A 16,760-nucleotide genomic window follows, 5' to 3' on the forward strand; every position below is an offset into this window, starting at 1 on the left:
AATGAGCATTAATCATCTGCTATTGGTTTATCTGTTACAGTCTGACTAGAAAAGCCCATATGTTTATGTAAAAACATAACTTGTGCAAGATGCTGGTCACGGAGCTCTTGCATAGCCCGTGAGTCCTGCTGCCATCCAGCTGGCCTTGAAGGCAGATGATGGGAGTGCTGTGAGAGGTGTGGTATATGCGAGATGGGGGGAGACATAAAAGAAAACAAAAAAATTATGTTTTCACTGGTTGGACAGTAAGGACTGCTGGGCTCGTCTCCCAGGAGAGCTGAGCAAAGTACATATTGACACATCCATGTTGGAGCCTGGAGAAAAAGCCCTGCTGGTGCATCAGGCACAGCACAGTGAGGGGCTGGGTTGGTGGGACAAGCCTCATTTCTCTGGAAACAGAGATTCATCTCAGTTTGCATGCTCATATTTTACAGGTAATTGGTTTATGGAGAAAACAGTTAGCTCGAGGATTTGGGGCAGGTGTTCTTGCTGTAGAGAAATAGGTTTTACAGGCACTTTCTATGTCATAAAGTTATCAAGAGTGGCTGAGATTGGATGTGTAATTAGTGGGATGGGAGTTATTTTGGGATATTCAAATCCTTTTCCAAAATGTTTTAATCAGCTCAGGGACTCGGGTCAGACCTTCCTCAGCTTCAGTTCCTTTAACTGGGAGGAAGTTTGGGAATATTTAATTTCCTAACCCTCCCCATCATTGGGAAAACACTAGAAGCAAGGACAAGGCAATTCAGATTTCTTTTTCCACAAATTAGCAGACTTCAAGTCTGCAGACTTACAGTTGCCTTGTACCAACCTGCTTGCTGGGTTTTGTAACAACAAAAATGCTGTTGCAGGCACACCAGATTTTTGTGGGTTATGGTGTTGTCCCCACAAGCCAGCTTTGCCTGGGTTGTGCTGAGGTAATGGTGCATCTTTCCTGCAAAGAGGGCAATTTTGATTGTTTTCCCAAGGGAAGAAGTAATTTTGGTTCAAAGTAGATTTTGTACGTGAGGCGACTTAAACATGATCAAAGTCAGTGGAATTTTATTTCAAATAAACATATGATTCTCCTAATCAACCCTTTAAAAAGAACATCTGGGAAAAAATGTCAGGGTTTTGTACATTTAATTATTCACTTGATTTTTCCCTTTTAAATATCTGATGACGTTTCCGCTGTTTGAGGGTAGATAGGACTTTATTGACACAATTAGCAAAACAAATGATTATCACACCTTTTCCTTAGCCCTGTCCTATTTGATCTATTTGCTTGCACTTTCATTACTCCTGTGCTTGGTTACATTACACACAATGTTATCACCTTCCTGTGCTTCTGTAGCTAAAACAAAGTAAAAAAAACCCTTTTTTGGCTCTCAGCTGCTCTCTGCTGTTTTCTTTTTACAGATGAACTAGAAAGCAATGTCAGGCAAAGAGTTATTTGAGTTTCCTTTCAGCACTTGCTGGGCATTATATCCGGGCCTGGCACTCGCCTGTGTTTATGCGACAGCTTTCATATTTTAAAATAACAAACAAAAATCCCAGCAACTCTACTCCCAGCACAATTAGTAAGATCAGATTAAAAGAATTGAAAAAACAAACGACCAAAACCCCCCAGATCATGATGGGTTTATATACATCAAATACTAGAATTTTTATGACTAATTCCTTGGGTATTTTGAGCCACTTTGCTGGGATGTGTTTATTTTCTCTGAAAGCAGAGGTGGAAGTGTGGCTCTGTCTGGTTGGAGGTCACATTGGGTTGTTGTGCTGAAGGGCAGAGTGTTTCTGCTCTGTCACTGGTGGGTTGTGCCAGACTTTGCTGTGGCTTGCTGAAGGTATGATTCTTTTGGTGGAGAGACATTTTCCACTGAGGTCAGGAAGGCAGATGGTGCTGCTGGCCTGCTGCCTTACAGCCCTTTCCATCCTTCTCTGCCCTGGTAGTGGAAATACCTCATTAGGGTTAGGAGGTGTGGCAAAAAGGAGAGAGGAGGAAAACTCTGTTCTTTCACCTGACGAAAAGATAAAGAATAGCTTTGGAAAGATCTGTTGGCTAGGTGAGGACTGCTTTCAGTTGCTGCCTTCTCCTCCTCCTCCTCCTTTCACATCCTCTAGAACCTATGAGGCAGCTGGAGGTGGTGATCCATGCTGTGTCTATGGTCACTGTTACATTAATTTAAATAAATAATGCAAATGAAAAAAAGAGAAAAAAATAAGAAAAAACCTAAAACCTTAATTCTGTGCAAAAAAAAAAAAAATCAAAAGATTGGAGTTTCTGTGGGAATAAACCTTGTCCAATGTGGTAAGAGCTGTTGTGTAATGGCCTGTCCCTTTCTTCTCTCTGAAGGTCCCGAGCCCATGTGTCCCACTTGTCTGGAAGAACGTTTGGAGTCTGGTAGTCTGGTCCTTTTCGTAGCTCCAGAGGATTTTTAGGAGCATGGGGAGCATGGGATGCATGAACCTGTGGACCAACAAAACACTCTGGAGAATGCTGGCTGTGGATAAAAGCATCTGGAAGTTTCTACCATCTTTTTACCCTGTTTTCTCCTGGGTCACTCTGTGTCATTTGTGGCCCTGTCCTAAGGATTATAGCACACAGTCACTTACTGGAATACCTCCCCATGCATCTTCTTGAAATTGAACCACTGCTTTACTCAGCTGGAAGATATTTTCTATTCTCCCAGAGCTTTTCCAGTGCAGCAGCAGCACTCCTGTCCAGCAGGTATGTAAATGGTTTCCTCATTGACTGCCCAGTTAGTTTTCTTGATCTTTAGTTCAGTCTTATTTTTGCTTACTAGCTTCTGCTAAAGGTAAGACCTACCAAAGGCCCTGGTGCCATACTCTGAGGGTGACTTTTCTTTGTTGGGACAGCCCCAGTTTGAGATGTACGCTCTCATGGAGCAGTAGTGTCAGCTGCTGAAGGTTCTGATGACCGACCACAGCCTCATAGGTGAAGGAAAGGATGGATCTGGTGGATGGATCTCTTCATTCCTCCACCTGGATCCTCCAGGACTCTTGGGCAGCTGTGTTTGTAACCCACAGCTGCCATCAGCTATGTGTGGATCAGCTTATCAGGCTTCATGGTCTCATTTCAAAAAAGATGACACAAGTAGTTTTTCTCTTCTTGGTTCAACAGAATTTCTGCTGAAGAATGTAATTTTGAGGATGATTTATCCCATAAAAAATGAGATGCCTTTAGCTCTAAAATTAAACTATTCCTTTTCCATATAGATGTGTATAACTCAACATCACTAGTGATAACAACCAAATTTGCATTGTTAAACTCATTTACAATGAATTATATGTTTTTGTGAAGATGACAAGTTTTTTTTTTCCCCATTCTTTCTAGCAGAGAATTATTGTTTTGGTTTCTGTGGGTATCAATTTGCTGTGAAAATCATTATTTTTGGCACTTGTGCTGGTTTGGTCAAATCCTCAGATGTGGTGGTGTGTTGAACAGATCTCTCCTTCTTACAGGGTAGACAAAAAATTAGCTCTTTGTCTCTAAATTTTATTTTCACCATACAAAGAGGAGGTGCTGAAGGAAAAAGGCTGAAAATGCTTTGATGTACATTTATTCTGCATTCCCTTCAGCATTTGTGAGGCATTAAAAATTTCATCTTCTTGCATTGTAATCACAATTTTGCATCAAAGAAAGGAAACGAGAGGGGTAGGGTGGATAGATCATGTTCAGTGGGAAACAATCAGTTGCCTCACTCTTCAGTTTGACTGTGACTCCTAGGCCAGATGGAGATGGTAGACAGAGATTGGGGATAAAGATGTTCTTTGCTTTATCAATGAGCAAAGTCAAGTGCTTGCTGTGCTTGTAAGAGAGGCTGGAGCTAACAGCAGGGATTTGGAGGTGGAAGCAGCATCCTGCCAGGCCGGTGGGGATGGTCCATGCTCATCCCTGCAGTGCAGTCATGTGCCAGGGCAGAGCCTTCTCCAGCAGCACTGCCCGGAGCTCAGCCCAGCAGGGCCAGACCCTTCTGTGTGCTTGCATGGACTCTGCTCTGCTGCAGAGACATCCCCTGGAACCAGCTCTTCATTTGCAGATAGTTTTCCTTCCTTAACCTGAATTAACAGTTTTCCCATCGCTGAAGTCCCTAATGTTTTATTAACTTGCTCCTAACAACTTCTAAAGCACCTAAGAAAGACAGATCACTTGCAGTTGTTATTTTTATCTACAATTAAAGATAACACCACTGATACTTAAAATCCTTTTTTTTTTTTTTTTTTGGGTCAGCTGTTTGATAAAGACGTTGCAAACCAGATCTCCCCTTGTTGCTGTAAGATGTGAAAAGAAAGGTCCTTTGTCAGCAGCACATTGCAGTGGAATGAGCTTTATCTTTTATAAGTAACTGGGAGCAAATGGGGCATCAGTTGCTCTGCTCTGGTGCTACCAGGCCCTTTGGTGCTTCTGGACACTGAACAAAACCTGCCTGTAACCTGGATAACCCAGAGCAGCCCCAGGGTGCTTGACCTCTGCATTGTAGGGTCTGCACTGACAGTAAGCAGGGAGAAAAGCCATGCTGGATGTACCCTGAATTTTGTGTTCGGCATGGCCCCTGCAGTGTGACTCCCCAGTCACACAAAGTCTGGCAGGCACCTGGCACATCTGGGCCACTTGGGATGGCCCAGGAATTAGAGCTTGGCCAGGAATGATGTTTCAGTTGTAAATGTGCAGCTGTCCTTTACAGGGAGGAAAAACCATCTCAGGTTTTCTTCAGAGCAGGTCTGACCCTGCATAGATATGGGGCAGCTTCAGAGGGTAAGCAGTTTAAGGGCTTTGCTGTTGGTCAGCTTGAGCATCCAGGCCGGGGGCTGCTGGCTGCATCCCTAGGTGCTAATTAAAAGATGAACCCCAGTAGCATTCAAGAGTTTTGCTGGTAAAGTAGCAAAGATTTGCTTTGAGTCAGGTTGCAGATTTTTGGATCAAAATGTCCTCTAGGGGTTGGTCTGTACACAGATGCATGTTATTAATAATAATAAAAAAATACAGAAATCTTCTTTTTGGCTGCCTGAGAGGGTTATGTATGTGGGTGTGTGTTTCAAAAGCACATAACTGATTATAAAAATCATTGATGGTCTAAGTCAGTATTAAGGATGGTTGGATGACAGTGAAAAGTAGCCCTGGCACATTGCAGGGATGTTCTTGTCATGACTAACCCCTCTCACTCTCACCCCGGTGGAATTTTTCAGTGCCCAGCACAGACCAGCACTAAAATTGCAGGTTTGCAGAAGTTTTTAAATCTCTCCCCAGCTTGCAGCGAATTAAGGAATTGCAAGTATTTATTGGTTTAAGGATAAAATATAACCTCAAAAGCTATAAAATATTTTGACAATGAGGCTTTTTTAAGGAGTCTTACTTTCTTTATGGTTTTGTGAGTCAAATATGTCGAAGCCTGACAGAGGAAGAGGTTTTAATCTACAGGTGCTGTCTCTTGCTTGATGGTTTCCTGCTTCTAAAATTACTTCCAGGTTTTTTGGAATTGGGTCTGAAGCTAGTTTCAGTTTTCAGTTTGTGGGTAACCTTGCTTACCACTTCAGCAGGCTGGATTTGTGAGGGGTGGGGGCAGCAAATGCTACTGCTTTTAAAGTAGCATCTTCTTTTGCTCAAGGAAAATGCTAAAACTGGCAATGCTGAAAGTTTGCTTTGATCTTTCTTCCCCTGTCCTGCATGGGGAGTTTGGAGGAGAGAGTGCCCAGGGTGAAGGATGTTGATTCACCTGTGCTCATCCTGCATAGGCTGACTTTTGCTCATCGTGCAGCAGTGAAAGTAAACATGAGCAAAGCAAATTAAAGGTGGATGTCCGTCCTTAGTTTATGCTAAAAACATCAACTACTATTGAAATGTGCATTTTCTCTCCTTAAGGGCTGTCCCTCCTTTGGGGCACCTATTAATGAATGCCATTTGTGCCCAAACTTTGTGCTCTTACTGCAGGGCATGTAATTGGGGATACATTAGGCCACATTTCTGTTTATTCATATAAGTAAATAAATATTCATATATTTTTAAATATCTGGAATAATGCTCCTAGTATGTCTTTAATGATTCTCTATTGGTTGCTTTAAGACCTTGCTTGGAATTTTGTATTAGCCAAAGCATCCCAGTCATTACTTTCAGAATAAAAATCTTTCTTTATGTGTGATCTTTGCTTTTCCATGAGTGCCTGCCTCTGCAGGTACTGACTTATTGTGCACAGTAAATACTGAGCTATCTGCTGACTTACTGTGCTCTTCAGGTTGCAAAGAAGCAGTGACCTATCATGAGACATTGTTAATGCCAGCAAGAAAGCAAGAGGTGTCTGCTTGTCTTCTGAATCCTTTGTGTTGCTTTGAGGGGTTCTGTGCAGAACTGGAGGTGCTGACAGGCTGTTTTCTGGTGCTCTCAGCTGCTGGGCAGCATTATGAGGATTAGCATTGAGGAACTCTGAGCAAAATTTGTCTCATGCCACGAAAATGTAAAGCCTCCAAAGCTGGCTGGCATCCCAGGGCTGTGAGAGGCCCTTGGAGGGGCTCTTGGTAAAGGTGGCAGGATTTGCACTGTTCCCCCTGTGAATGGGACACGATCTGAAGAGTTTCTGATTAAGCTTTAATCATCTCCAAGCTGGTTTGGTTGCTTACATAGGGCAGCAGACAAAAACTGCTGAGCAGGAATGGCTGCTGTGGGGCCAGTCTGCCACCATGGGAGGGCATCTACCTAATCTTCCTGTCCTGCAGTGTGGAGCCCAGTTCAGAAACACAAAATGCCATTTTGGGCATTATTTTATTCTCAGGGTGTTTCCTGAGCTGGAATCAAAGCCAGCCTCCTAGTTTTTCCCTGGCAGTGTTTTGGGTATCCTGTGATTTTGCTGGCTCTACTTTTGCAGGGTACCATCAATGTGCTGCCTCCTCTTTATCTTTGCAGTGTCAAAATCAGGAGGTCAGATTAGAGACCTGGGGCTCCAGCAGCAGAAACAGGGCCTGAGTGTGTGCAACAAAACAAAGTCCCTGTATTTATAACAATTATTTTAGACAGCCTGGGGGATGAGGCACAGCTGCATTGCAGCCCTGGTGCCTCTGGAAGGTGGATCTCTTACTATCCTGATCAGAAGTGTATCTTCAGCCCAGTCTCAGCAGCCCAGTTTGCCTGGCTGGGGGCATTCCCTGGGGAGCTGAGTGATCTGGAGACCCCACACTGCCCTGGTTTGGCCCCCTCCACAGCTTGGATGTGCCCTCCTGTCACTGGCAGCATTCTTGTGGCACATGGATGTGGGATTTCCATCATCCTCCCCACTGGCACTATCTCTTGGCTTTCATTAAGCTTTTTGCACAGAGCAGCTCTTTGTAGTGGCCCCTGTGCAGTTTTATCCTGGGCTCCATTTGCATCACCATCGGGTGGTTTTTGTTTAACCTTTGCCTTGCTTAAAAATTAAGTACCAAGGTACTAGGAAGAGAAGTAATTTCCCAGATAAGCACTTTTTCCCTGTTCTTCTGTAGTTCATGGGGGAGCTGGCTTACCCTGCATGTGGATGACTAAGGAGGAAATTCTTTTTTGGTTAGGATAATGCTGACAGTTCATTGGAATTTTTTTTATCATGGGTTTATCACTTCCTCCCTAAGAATTCTTATGTGCAGGGCAGGAAAAAAATTAGTGGTGACCACAAGTTATGGAATTTACCTTCTGTAGAAAAGATGCGGAACAGGTAAATGATGCTGTCAGGTTTGCCATGGTTTACATGGAGGATTTGCTTCATATCCAGTTATATAAACAGGCTGGGTGAGAGTCATGAATATTCTAGCAGCTATCATCTTTCAGATGTGTTTTTTTAATGTTAATTAATACTCATATCTCTTGAATATAGGTGAGTGTGAGCCTGCTCATCTTTCAGGTGGGGAGGAGGTTTGGATTTATCACTTGTCTCTCAGAGATGGCAGGGTCAAAGTCGAGTTTATGTGTAAGGGGTTTCTGGGTCACCTTGTTAATCTCCCTACCTCCCTTTTTTTCGTAGAGGAGATCTGGATGTGTGTCTCTAGAGAAGGCAGATGGAGTTTGGCCAGAGAGGCTCTGCCTTTTGGTTAAACATGTGTGTGTTCTTGCAGTGTTTGCTTCCCAGTGGTGCTCAGTGATTGCACTGTTGATCTTTCTGCAAAGGCTTGACACTGCTGCTGAAAAGCTTTGACACTGCAAAGCATTGTTTACTTATGAAAGTGTTATTATGTTTTGAATATCTATTATTCATCTCTTGTGCTATAAGTGACATTATGTCATAAAATTGCTCTTAGATTTCAGAGCTTTGAGGAAAAGCTGTTTTTTTGTCCCAGACTCTCAGTGACAGTACTGGAAAGTGCCTTACCCTTTGTATCTCTGTAGACCCCTTTTATGAATTGTGAGTGACAGCAGGAAAAGTATAAAAGAGTGCAGAGGAGCTGGTTTTGATGTTTATAAAGGGCTTTGATAAAAGATGCAGCACACAGACTTGATGTTATTTCCTATTTTTAACTTCTTAGGAGCATAAAGTGCTCAGATCCAATATTTATGTAAAAAGGGAAAGAGGGGGGCTATATTTCTTCTTTATTTTCTCCTTTATTTTTCTTTTTTAGGGCCAGGTAAATTAAAATAGAAAAGTGTCTCTCTTCTATGCCCTAGAAAAATTTTCTTCCATGAAGCATCAGTAAAGCCAACTCCATGGTGTTGAATGTGTGGATAATGCTGGAGGAGACCAGCTGCAATTTTGAAGGTTCCTTGTTTGCAGGCTTTTGCCTTCAACCTCCCAGCCATGGCTGGCTCCAGTGGACACAGCAGCTGTGGTGATGTGTGTGGTGATTCCCCAATAATGGGGAACGAGAGTCAGAGAAATCAAACATGGAAAAGCTAGGGCAGTTCCTCCCCTTTCTCTAAAAGTCAGTTCACAGTAGAGGCATCGCTCTAATAAGTAGATTTGCTTGCCCCACAGAGGTGCAAGGCTGTGTGCTGGCTGGGTAATTGCAGTTTTACTGATGAAAAGTGCTTGTCATTATTTACAGCTTCTTTCTTGTTGCAGTCTCCTCTTTGGTTTTGTCTGCCAGCATGGCTGGCTTGTGGTGGGCCTCTATACTCCTGCATATGAACTCCTGCATATTCCCATGCATGTAACGCATGAGGAGGCTTCATGGCACTTTCCATGTGTGTGTGCATAGAAAATACATGTGAGGGCGGGTGTGGGCTGTGAGTGCATGTATGGCATTGGCATGGACATTTCCATGATTGGTCCTCCATCCATTCATGGGCCTTCATGCTGAAAGGTGAATAATGAGAGTGCAAACCTGTCCTTGAGATCCACCTGGTGACAAAAGTTATCCTCTTCCTTGAAACACCACATTGTCTATTTTATTGGGGCTAAATGCCTTTAAGCACCCTGTGGAAGGAGTTCTGCTATCCTTTGGAGAGACCCAGGATGGAGCAACTTTGCTGAGTCCCATCTTGCTGCAGTGGAAGAATTCATCTTGATGGGATAGACACAGCAGCAGCTGTCAGTGGAGGTTTTGAGTTCTTCAGCTACATCCAGTCATCCAAGGGGTTGTTCAAAGCAGGTGCTGGTTTGAGGTAGCTGGACTTTAGCAAACACATCCCAACTCTCACCCATCTGAGGGGAATAAACATTTTCTGCTCTGTTCTTCTGCAGGGGCTTGTATGTGAACCAATTAAAAAAAGGGAATTACCAGCCTTGGGTGGTCATTGGAAGTGTGTTTGCTTGGACGTTGTCACCTGGCCTCTGCTGTCCCTCTAGAAGATTGCCAGGCTGGACACTGAGGTCTGCAGGGTGGGATGTTCATTTGGGATGTGTTGTTGTAGAGCTGTGCCTGCTTGGTAGCCTTGCATCTTGTGAGCTCCTTTGTGGTGATGATTCCCCAGTTACATTCCAAAAGGACAACTCTGGTCACACACAATTACAGGGGATGAGGCACAGTTTTATTTTTTTCTTGCATCACCCATGAAACTGTGTAGCACCATAGGTGAGCAGCTGACTTGTTGGACTTGGCTAGCTTATAGCAGTAGTGTGTCAGCTCATACAGGTGTCTTTTCAACTTCTGACAGGCTGTTCAGTTAGGCAGAAAGTGTGGCTATCCTTAGTTCTTTTGTAAGGTATGGGAGGACTGTTTTGATCAACTGGAGTGGACACCAGGGTAAATTGGAAAAGCTGTTGCTGAGTCCAGAAGAGATGAGTCAGGGTAGAACTTGTTCAGCTGAAGTGACAGATGTTGTCTGTGCCCCAGCTATGGCACTGGTGTTGGGGTGTTCTTGCCGTGCCTTGGTGACTGCTGCTCAGCAGGTTGGGTGCTCCCATTGCATTTCCAGCAGCAATCCATATGCCCAGCTCTGGAGCACAGTGAGGGCCCCCAAAACCTCTGTGTCATTGAGCAGAGCTGTGCCAAAGTGTCTGATGAAACGTGGATCTTGGCTGGCAAGAGCTGCAGTTCCTCTTCTTTTGAAAGAAGCTGGGAAAGGCTCCCCAAAACAACCAGTGGAGAAAGTGTCCAGATGAAAGATCTGGTAAGTCTCAGTGTCCCCTCTGTGGTGTTTTCAGGCTTTTCTGTAATCAGCTGTCATTTCAAGATCTGGGCGTATTGGACTTCAGGGAGTATGGATTGAAACTTAAACAAACAGTGATTCTTCTATAAATATTTAGCTCACACTGTTTAGGAGCTGCTGGGAGTTGGAGACAAAAAATGGTTTAAAGTTCATGACTGTCTGGAAAAGCTATCGGAGGGAGGCACTTGGTCACCAGATTGCCTGGCATGTAGGTTTTGAATAGCTAATCCTCTTTTTTTCGCCCCTGAGGAAGAGGATGTGTTAAGCACCCTTTGGAGAGGCACAAGGTTGCATTTTTCCATTGCTTACATGGCTGCACTGGGGACTCAAATCAAAGAGGTTTTCTTCAAGAGAAGACCTGGTATGGACTAAATGGATGATGAACCCTGGCTGTACACATCATTTCAAATTTGGACTGGTCCAAATCCATCTGAAGTTCATACATCTGCATGGGAGAGGGGGCATGTGTCTCCAAGCGTGTGCTTTTGTCTGGCCACCTTGACAGCAGGACAGAGGTTTGTGCCTGTGCCTGCTGCTGAAGGAGGTGGGGTCCCTGATTGGATTTGTGTAGACAGCACGAATCTTGGGCTGCCATATTGTTCCTGCTTTTGCAAAAACCTTGATAGTGAGGTAGACCTTTCTCTGCCAGCCTTTTTTTTCCTCTTAAATACAGAGATAATACTTTTTTCAAACCACAAAGGTCTTTAAAGAATAGGAAAGAATGAAATGTGCTGATAAGGAAATTATTGGTCACTGAGACAGGCAGGGGCATACAGGCTTTGAATAAGCAGGGAACTTCACCATGCACAGGAGTCTGGGGTTACTGATTAAAAAGAAGAGAAACAATTCATTATTTTCTCTCTCCCTCTGCCTTGCTCTCTCTATCTTGCTCTTCTAACACAAAGTACTTGCAGTTGAACTAGATGATGGTTGTAGGTCTCTTTCAGCTATCCCATCCCGTCCCATCCCATCCCATCCCATCCCAAATATAACAGTAAACACAAAATGTTTGCCATGCCCTGTGAAACATTTTACAACTGTTTGCACCACCCCTGCCCCTGATTACAGCATCCTGGGTCTTTTTGTACCAGGATGATTGGAGTGCCCTGTCCTTGTGGTCAGCTGCTTTGCCTGGAATATTAATGGCAGAGGAGAAAATGTGAGGGAAAGACAGGTAAGAAAAAAGTAAATTTCTCATTTGTCAGGTTGTTGAAACTACTTTTGAGGTTTGAGAGAAAATGTCAGTATTTGAGTTGGAGGTGGTGGCAAGCTTGATGGTTTTTCTCTTTCAATAGTTTCTTTTAGTGCCCTTCCTAATTTAAAAGAAGGTGTTTAAATTATTAATGTTTTAGGACTGAAGCAAAGGGATTCCAAAGCCTTTGGCAAATATCTGCTAAAGCATCTATCTTAAAAAAGAGCTTCATGTTTTTTCTCTGACTCCATCTTTGATAGAAGCTGCCCTTCAGTGAGAAGCACTGAATCCACAGAGGTGGACAAAGAACTTGATTTATGTAGAAGGTAATTTTCTCCAGTGGTATTTGGCCAGAAAACATAAAGATGATAATGATTTTTATTTTTTGGCATAGCCTTTGCAGATCTCTGTGCTTTTGCCTGTGGCTGAAGCAACACTGTGCCATGGGTGAGTGCCAGCACACTGTCTGTGATGCTCAGGTGCTGCCTGTGAGAGGTGGGTACCCTTATCTGGTCTTTCTGGCTGCAGCATGCTGGAGATGAGAGGCAGCTGAGGCTTCAGACACTTTCACCAAAGCTGTAGCTTGAGCTCAGGCCTCCCATTTGATTTACCACACATTTTCCTCTCTATTCCCTTTAGGTATTTGTACTGATTTTGTACCAGATCTCCTTCTTGCTACTTGAACTGAAGAATAAAGTATTATAACTCTGGCTTGGGGCAACTGTCCAAGGGATATATTGGGATACACTTGGCCTTTGAAAACAAGGACTTCAGTCTCCAGCCCTGTCAGTCTTTCTGGCTCCTGGAAGTTTTTCTTCCAAATGGTTATTTCAAACCTCAGAGAAGAAGTTTGTGTTTTTTCAGAGCTATGATTAATACCATTTTTACGCTTCGTTGCAAAATGCCACACAATGAATGAGACCAGCAGGGTGGTGGTTTATGGGTGGCAGGAAAAAAAATCAAATAAACACTTCTAAGTGTTTTTTTGGAAGAGTGATGTGTGTGTGCTTGTTTTATCATCTGCTGTGAGCTGTGGAGTTACGGTCCTATTAAAAAGAAAAGGGGAAAAAAGGCTTAAACCTCATCTGTGAAAAGAATGTCAGAAATAGTTGAGAAACTGAATAATTACAGTCTTTTTGTGGGTCAGTGAAAGCAAAAGATTGCTATACAGTTGGCTTTGCAATTAAAAAGTCACAGGATGGTTGAGGCTGGCAGGGACTTGTGCAGGTGGTAGGTAGCTACAGCCAGTTGCCCAGGACCATGTCCTGATGGCTTTTGCATATCTCCACAGATGGGGACTCCACAATCTTCCTGAGCAAGCTTGGTCACCCTCGCAGTAAAACGAGGCATAGTGCATGGTATTTCAGCACACTGGTCACAGGTTTCTGCTCATTACTGTTGCAGTCTGGAAAGTTTGTGGGGGTGTGTGGTGTTGGGACAGAATGTGTTGAGTGCATGGGAAACCTGGGCTGCAGCTGAACCCTGTGGCTCGGACTTGGCAGTGCTTGGCTGGGACTTGGGAGAGTTGGACTTGGCATAAGATGGCAAAAATGATCTCTTCAGCAGTGTGCAGCGAGTCTTGCTGCCTGATGGCCGGGTCTGGGCCACTCTGATTTGGTTTTGAGGCTGTGCTTATACCTGAGCCTTCAGCCAACTCTGCTGTCTTTTGCTTCCCTTCTCTTGACAGTGTGCCTATTCCCAGCTGGGAGTCACTTTGCCACTGGAATCTAGGACTCATTTATCAGCATAAAATCAGGCTAATTGCACCTTTGAAGTGTTCAGCATCAGTAGTGCTGCAGCATCAGGTGCTTCCCAGAAAACACTGTGTTAGCGGCAAACCTTGGGAAAAAGAGGCCCAGAGGTTTCTTGTGGCTGTGTGCCTAATGTGTCCCCATCTTGAGGACAAAGAGGATGCTAGTGCATGTGTGAGGTCACCTAACCCCTCATAGGGACATTTGGGTCAGCACAGATTTGCTTTCTGGTGGTTTTATGTGCATCCCTCACACATGGAAAACAAGCAAAGCCTAGGACTACACTCAGCCTCGCCTTGGTCTCTAGTGTTTCCTCCTGTCTTCCATCCATGGAGAACAGTAGCCCTTGTTTGTTGCCCTGGATGCATTTTTCTTTTCCTCTAAACCATGTTCTTTCTATCCTGTTTTTGTTGCTGATAAGTGATGGGAATAGCAGCAGTGAGATGATACCTCCCAGTGCACACTCCCACTGTCCACAGACATGTCCCATATAGCCCTTGTGCCACTGATGGGTATTTTCTCATTAAAAATAGATCACAGACAATGCCATTTCCTGAGGACTGTGATTTATCATTTAATAACAAGTGGTTACTCATTTCCTTCAGAAAACTTTCTGGAAGTGTTATTTTTCTTTTCCCCCTTGCTTCCCGTTTTTTAATTTCCTTCATTACCCATCGGAGCCACTGTGTCTGTTAAATGAAGTGTTCCCTTTTCAAGTGGAAATCATATTTATGATTTAAAGTTAATGAAAATAACAACTCTTAACCCATTGGGCATGAGCTTTTCTTTGTAAGTGCCTGCAGCCCTGAAGTCTTAGCTCAGCTGCAGAAAATAGCAACAGAGAGTAGGTAAGTAGGTAAGACTTGAAAAACTGTGATGCTGATCCTAAATGGGGAATGGATGATTGCTTGAGCTGACTTTAAAGAAAATTTTAAGAAACTTTAGAATTCATATTGTCTTGAGTTGCCAGCCTTTAGCTGTGATAACTTCAAGTTCTCCTGAAGGATGGAGAGCCTGCAGAACTGCTAGGCGGTCTCATACCAGGTCTGGTATTTTAGTGACTTTACCAAAGAAGTTTGGAAAGCGTAGAGTAATTCTTGAGGAAATCCCAACAGCTCAGTAAACAAACTTGGGAAACGTGCTGAAGATGAAATCATTGTAAGCTGGTATTTAAGAAGGTAAAAGAAATAGTTCTCTGTTGGATCAGAAGTCATTTGCAGGGTCAGTAGCAGATCAGATGGTAGATTGCAGATGATGCAGGACATGAAATGCAACCAGGGACATTGCAGATAGTTTAGGTCATAACATCTTCTCTTACAGTTGCCTTAATGAGCTGCAAGGGTAGTTTAAAGATACGAAAAATAAATTCAATAAAGACAAGTGCAAAACAGCACTCTTGGAAAACGGATGCACGTACCCAAAATGAACAGTAACTCTCAAAATGAGCAGGTTAACTACAGAAAAGAATCTGTGAGCTGCAGTGAATCACAGGCTTGTTGTGAATTGCAGTCAGATGCTGTTAGAAGACAGGTAGATCTTGAATAGCCCAGACAAAAATGGCAAAGGTAATAATTTGTCCTGTAAAAACCCTGTTTAAACACAGCATCCAGTCTCAGCCCCTCTATTTTAAATATGAAAGCAGGCTTCTTGGGAAGATGAAGCTTCTGTTTGGGAAAATTTACTTACAAGGAATAGCTGGAAGATTTGCATATGTTAAACCTAGGGAAAAAAGCCCAAAACCAACAGCCCACAGGTGTCAGGCTGTGGTTAGATGGTATGCTGTCTTCAGCAGTAGTTTTGGGGCTAAGTACCTCTGCTCTCCTGGTATTGACTGTGCTGCAGCTCATTGTGTGGTCAGTTGTGTAGTCACAACTTGTGTCCACACTGTGAGCTGGGACAAGGAATTTCATTCAGTATAGAAAAAGCCAAAGTGTCTCCAAATTTATTTCAAAATATGGCCATGCAGACAGCAGATGTTATGCAGGAGGAAGGAGGGCAAGGAGAGGAACTGGAGATTGTGAGCACCTGCTAGAGCTGAGCCTTGAAGGGAACACAGCAGATTTGAGACATCCAGGAAGGTGGTGTGAGGAGCACACAATGTCTCTCCATGTCTGAAGACAGGACCAGACAAAAATTGCATACAGGGAATTCCTTTGCTGGCCACGGTCTTCCCGTGCATCGTCTCTGTCGTGCCTGGTAGCAGTGGGGTAGGCTGGCATTTCTCAGAGTGTGGGTTCCAGCTCCTGGTGGTGGTGATGAAGGAGAATGAGTGAGGCTGGAGCTGACCCAAAAAACATTAGAAACCTCTTTGTTAGCAGCACAGCAGCCCTTCCTGGGTGGTGGGGCAAGTGATACTCATCGCTGGGAACTGCAGCCGAGTCCTGCTTGCTCTTGGCAGGGCTGTGCTGGTGTTGCCTTGGAGAGCAGCACAAAGACAAGCCAAGAGGGGGTTCAGGGCTTCATGGCTGTTTGACTTCCCTCCTGGCCCAGCATTTCTGCAGTCCTTGCATCCAGATTTTGGCATGGCTTCTTCCCCTGTCAGTCCTGCTGAGGCTGAGTGTCTTAACGCCTCCTGATGTTCTAAATCCAAATTCCTGTCATTACTGCTTTGCACTTGGCTTTTTGGCTCTTGGAAGTAGTTTGGTTGACCACAAATTGGTCACTCTCTGCTGTGATGTAAGCTGATGATCTCCTCTGCTGCGGATGCTAAACCAAATATCCCTGCAACTGCTGGGATGTCACCAGGCTGGTGTTTGCAGCTGATGGGAATGTGCTGGAGCTGTGCAAGCCTTAGTGATTCAAGCTGATACTTAGGTTTATGATGAAATGCTAAATGCCTGGTCTGTTCTGTCCAACCAGCTCTGCCCCTAGGGAAAAAAAGGGGGTTTACTGAAAGAAGAAAGGGTATTCCGGTACTGGTTGGTTGATAATGAGAACACAGAGCATCAAAGCTGAAACAGTATGTGCTGGGTTTTGAAATCACTGGAGGATATAGAAGTGCCTTGAAGAGGAAGATCATAGATAGGCAGACCTACAGGATATGCCTGGCTGATTTTTTGTAGGCTGCAGAGCTTTTCCCTGTGGTTTGCAGGGTTCCCTTGCCTTGCTGCATCTCTGTACAGCTCAAAGCACAGCATTTTTGTCCAGGATCTTGGAGGATATAGATGTGAGCCTTGCTAAGAAGATCTAGGCTTCAGTTCCAGTCTTGTTAATGCTAAAATTCCCCTGGGGGAAAAAAAAAAAAAAGGCAGCTTACTATGTTTGCTTGTGA

The 16,760-nt window shown here is 44.0% G+C and overlaps 1 long non-coding RNA gene across 1 annotated transcript in view; it reads left to right on the top strand.

The window, feature by feature from the left end:
* The first annotated feature begins 2,342 nt into the window (after nucleotides 1-2,342).
* Nucleotides 2,343-16,760, top strand: part of LOC115915096 — a 72,791-nt gene continuing 58,373 nt past the window's right edge. The window contains exon 1 of the long non-coding RNA XR_004061479.1: nucleotides 2,343-2,713. This is a non-coding gene — a long non-coding RNA (uncharacterized LOC115915096). The remainder of the gene's footprint in view (nucleotides 2,714-16,760) is intronic.

This window comes from Camarhynchus parvulus, chromosome 2 (genome assembly GCF_901933205.1).
Source record: "Camarhynchus parvulus chromosome 2, STF_HiC, whole genome shotgun sequence".
In the NCBI taxonomy this organism is placed as follows: Eukaryota; Metazoa; Chordata; class Aves; order Passeriformes; family Thraupidae; genus Camarhynchus; species Camarhynchus parvulus.